The 5,000-nt window shown below is 55.6% G+C and overlaps 1 protein-coding gene across 1 annotated transcript in view; it reads left to right on the top strand.

Moving 5' to 3' along the window:
• The window catches only part of LOC113805475 (nuclear distribution protein nudE homolog 1-like), a gene marked incomplete in the record, with an annotated part of 167,954 nt that overhangs the window by 112,040 nt on the left and 50,914 nt on the right, over positions 1-5,000 (top strand).

Below are 5,000 nucleotides of genomic sequence, written 5' to 3'. Positions count from 1 at the left end.
CCACCCCCCACCTCTCCCCCATCCTCTCCACCCCCACCTCTCTCCCCATCCTCCCCACCCCCACCTCTCCCCCATCACTCCCCACCTCACCTCACCCCCATCCTCCCCACCTCTCTCCCCATCCCCCCACCCCCACTTCCCCCCTTCCTTCCCACCCCCACCTCCCCCCTTCCTCCCCACCCCCACCTCTCCCCCATCCTCCCCACCCCGACCTCTCCCCCATCCTCCCCACCTCACTTGCCTCACTCCCTCGGGCCTATGGACTGCAGCGGCGCGTCGGGCAGGCCTGGCACGCACTGGGCCGAGCTGTCCCGACGGAGGCCTCGGCAGGGAGCGCTGATGAGGGGGCGGCAGTCCAAGATGGTCGTGCATTCTGTTGGAAATGCTGCGTCCTCGATTCGCCGTCGTTGCGTGCGTCGTTGCGTGCGTCGTTGCAAGGCTGAAGGTTCAGAAGACCCTTTTTTTTTGGGGGGGGGGGGATGCCAGTTGTGGGATTTATGGTTGGTAGCATTTCTTCGTGTAATGGCTAAATCCCTCGCATTACACGGCATGTCCTGACGCCAGGGGGAGGTTAAGAAGATGGGGGGGGGGGGGTATATGCAGTTCTGCCAGATGTGCCAAGTGTGTCTGTTTGTGTTGCGTAAGTCGAATTGAAATGTCACGCCTGATGAATCTAGAGTGGTGTTGACAGTGGGGATCCCGCGAGTCTCCTGCGCCAGGCCAAAGCGGATTCCCCTGGGAGCGGCACCCTGGGGGAGGGGGGGGGGGATCGGCGGGTCGACGCAACACGAGATCCATCCCCCGGTGGCCTCGCTCCGTCGCAGGGGTCGAGGGGAGGAGGAGGGGGGGGGGGGTATCGACGGTTCAAATTGCGTTATATATCGTTGCATTGTATATCGTGTCTTGGCTGTTTAATGTTGACCTCTGGCGGGGTTTGCCTCTCGCCGCCGCACACGCTAGCTGCCCTGTTTGTTGTTAAACTTGGCTGACCCGAAGGTCGCAGGAAGGTTAGGTGAATGTTTCGTGCTGCAGAGCTTCGTGATTGTTAATTTTGTCTTTAACGCAAAAGACTTTGTGTTCCCTGCGATAATTCCGAGAAAATTTCCCCGGATGTGAGGCGTTTGATACGATGATTTCATAATCTAATTTGCGTCTCCTTTGTTGTTCCACTTATTTTTATACCACTTCGGTATTGATTTTACGTCCTGTTTATTCTGTTAAACCTTCCTTGCAAGAGCACTGGGTGTAAGCCTATGACCTGAACCTCTGTTCTTCGGATAGGCCTCCACAGCCTTCATTGTGGCGTCCAAACACAGCTGGACACAGTCTATTCATGGCTCCCAAGTAGGCCACAGGTCCCTCAGCCTATGCGGCACTTGGTTGTATTCATGCCGGCTGCTTCGAGGAATTAGTTTCAAGTTCTTGCTTCCCCCCCGTCGTCCTTTGGGGAAGGGGGGACGAAGGGCTAAGAGAGAGTGGGTTGTCCCGACGGAAGGTTCCTCTTAAGAAGTGAAACTCGACGGTGACGACGGATCCCGCGATCATTATAATTCGATTATCTTGTAACGACGATGACGACGCTCGAAGTAAACGAAACGAGGGCAGTTCCGTCGCGCCATGGCTTCCGCCGCCTCCTTCAGCGCCAACACCTCGCCTATTGGGGTCGAGGGCTGGGGGTCGGGCGCGGCCTTCGAGCGCCGTCTTATCCTTTGTTGAACGCTCGGGTTTTTTCCCCCCTCTTTTTTTTCCCCTTTTGTAGTTCATTTTTTTTTTTTCCCTCGGATTGTTAGGTCGTCCATTTTGTTCCACTGTGCGTTTTCAGAATGGGTTTTGTATTTGTTTTGGTTGGCTCTTGGTTCATTTTGTTTTTGTGTGAGGTTTGTCATCGTTGAGCAGAGACGTGTTTTCATGTGTGTTTGTGTGACATGACAAGGATTCAGTGTGTCTCTTGTCGGAATTCAACGAACACAAAAGAGCCCTTACGACCTTTTACTAAAACGCATTTCTCTTTCATTTCAGGTAAGCCCAAAGGAGCCGAGCGTCCCTGGGAGGGGAGGAGGGAGGAAAAGTATGCCAAGCAGGTAGTGTACAAGAATAGGCATTTTTACATGGTAATAATAAAGCCCCCCGCGGATGGCATTGGCTTGCTATCGACAGGAAATAACAGCTGATTGTTTGGTTGTTTGGCCTTCGTTCGTTTGTTGCGATAGAGAGGGAGAGACGAGGGGGGGGGTGAAGGTCGGGGGGTGGGGAGAGAGGGAGAGAGGGAGGGGGAGGGGTCGACGTTGGGGGGGTGGGGGAGAGGGGAGAGGAGGAGGTCTCTTGTCGGTACCGTTTTAATGATGAAGCTTAAAGGATGAAGGGATGGAAGGATATGAGATAATTACTTGGGTGAGAGGGGAGAGGTGGGGAGAGAGGGAGAGGGAGAAGGTAGAGGGAGGAAGAGAGAGGAGAGGGGGAGAGAGAGAAAGAGAGGGGGAGAGAGAGAGAGAGAGAGAGAGAGAGAGAGAGAGAGAGAGAGAGAGAGAGAAAGAAAGAGAGAAAGGGAGAAAGGGAGAGAGAGAGAGATGCAGATAACAGACAGAAAAGGGAGGAGTCATGAAAGGTTAGAAGGATTGAGTAATCACCCCACCCCCTCCTCTCTCCTCCCCTCCCCTCTCCTCTCTCCCCTTCCCCCTCCCCTCTCCCCACTCCCTCTCCCATACCCCCTCCCCTCTCCCCTCCTCTCCCCACTCCCTCTTCCCATCCCCCTCCCCTCTCCCCCTACTCCCTCTCTCCACTCCCCCTCTCCATCTCCCCCCCTCCACTCTCCCATCTTCCCCCTCCCTCTCCTATGTCCCTCCCCTCCCTCTCCTCTCCCCCTCCCCTCTCCCCTCTCCTCCCCTCTCCCCTTCCCCTCCCCCTCTCCCCCTTTCCCCCTCCCCTCTCCCCTTTCCCCCCTCTCCCCCCAAGAACGTAAACGGATGAGGGGCGCTCGATATTCTATAGGGAGTGCGGTCGAGGCGGAGGTGCGGCGGCGACTTCGACGAGTCCAGCGTCACATGGAGGTCCACGTGACACGCAACACCGCCGCCTCCGTTGCCCGAGTAGGTCTTCCTCCTCGTGTCTGTCTGTCCGTCTGTCTGTCTGTCTGTCTGGTTGTGCGATGTTCCCCGCGGCAGGTTTTTTTTTAATTATGGAGGAGGCTTGGCGAGGATTAAGTCTTGGATTAAATCTGGGGAAAATCGGAGTGGGTCCTCTTGTTCGCGGAGGAGAAGGGAGCGGATTCGGTCGGGCGAGGGGGGGGGGGGGGCGTCGGTGTTAACGAGGCTTCGCAGCGGAAGGGGTGGCATGAATTGGGTTCGGGCGTGAAGGGTTGATATCGGCAGGGCTTCGGCGCCCACCTCAGGCTGGCTCGATCGCCGCTGCACACGCCCCCACGACGCCCCCCGACGCCCAGCCTTTCCGTCGGTGCAGTCGGTGGGTTTTGCGTTGGGCTGGTGTTTTTATTTTTTATTTATTTTTTTTTATTTTTTTTTATTTTCTTTTTCTTTTTCTTTCTTTCTTTTTGCGACGCCGATTTGCGAATTGTTCCTTTGGCCTGTCGTCTGCTTGCTTGGTATGTATCTCAATTTCTGTGTATCTCTTATCTCTTTGTCTTTGTTTCCCATCTTCATTCGCTTTCCTTATCTTTATTCTAATTCTCTTCCCTTGTCTGGTCGTTATCGTTCCCTCCCGTCGTTTTTTTTTTTTTTCTTTCTTTCTTTTTTTTCTCGCCGCCCCCTCGTCTCATCTGTTAATTGTGTCATGTTGCAGTTATATCACGTGTCTGAATCTAACCCCCTCACCCCCACCCCCACGCCCACCCCCCCACCCCCACCCCCCACCCTCACCCCGGCGCTCCCAAAACCCAATCCATCAGTCGTTTCCGAACGGTTCCTGTTTACCGATCGACGGAGGACGTTCTCTCCCGGAGTCAGGCGCCCCCGATTACGGTGTTCCTCCGCCTCTCTTGCCGCCTGTCACGGTCAGGAGGCGTGCGTGCTGCCGCGGCCGAGGGAGCAGGTGCGGCCGACGGGCTTTTTGCCGGGGCGGGCGAGGAAAGCCCTCATGGATGGTCGGCGTCGGCGTCGTCGGGTCGGGTCGGGCGGGCAGGCTGGCTGGCTGGCTGGGGAGGCAGAGGGGGAGCTGCGGGGGGGAAGGACGGCGGGTCTTCGCGGGCGGCTGGGGGGTGCGTCCAGGCAGCGCAGGGGCGTGATGAGGTCTTGCAAGGTGAGGGAGACTTCACTCGCTCATACTCATGCTCATTTTCATTCACTTGTTCACATTCTCTCTCTCTCTCTCTCTCTCTCTCTCTCTCTCTCTCTCTCTCTCTCTCTCTCTCTCTCTCTCTCTCTCTCTCTCTCTCTCTCTCTCTCTCTCTCTCTCTCTCCCTCTCTCTCTCTCTCTCTCTCTCTCTCTCTCTCCCTCTCTCTCTCTCTCTCTCTCTCTCTCTCTCTCTCTCTCTCTCTCTCTCTCTCTCTCTCTCTCTCTCTCTCTCTCTCTCTCTCTCTCTCTCTCTTCTCTCTCTCTCTCTTTCTCTCTCTCTCTCTTTCTCTCTCTCTCTCTTTCTCTCTCTCTTCTCTCTCTCTCTTCTCTCTTTCTCTCTTTCTCTCTCTCTCTCTCTCTCTCTCTCTCTCTCTCTCTCTCTCTCTCTCTCTCTCTCTCTCTCTCTCTCTCTCTCTCTCTCTCTCTCTCTCTCTCTTCTCTCTCTCTCTGAATCGCTACATGCCCTATCTTTTCCCCTTTGTTCTCGTCTCCCTCTTCCTCGCCCCATTTTACTGCTTCGTTTGTTATCTCCCCGATCGCCTCTCCTTCCTCTCTCGGATATTTATTCCACCTCCGCAAGTTTCCTGCTTTGCACGTTTCGGAAGCCTTTTCCGGTGTGAGGGGGGTGGGGGGAATATAAAGAACAGGAGGGGGGGGGAAAGGGGGAGGCCGCATGAAATATTGAAGTGGGACCCGCGACGTCATCCGCTTCT

Source organism: Penaeus vannamei, chromosome 22 (genome assembly GCF_042767895.1).
Source record: "Penaeus vannamei isolate JL-2024 chromosome 22, ASM4276789v1, whole genome shotgun sequence".
NCBI lineage: Eukaryota > Metazoa > Arthropoda > Malacostraca > Decapoda > Penaeidae > Penaeus > Penaeus vannamei.
Note: the sequence above shows the minus strand (reverse complement) of the source record. Positions and strands in the feature narration are given on the sequence as shown.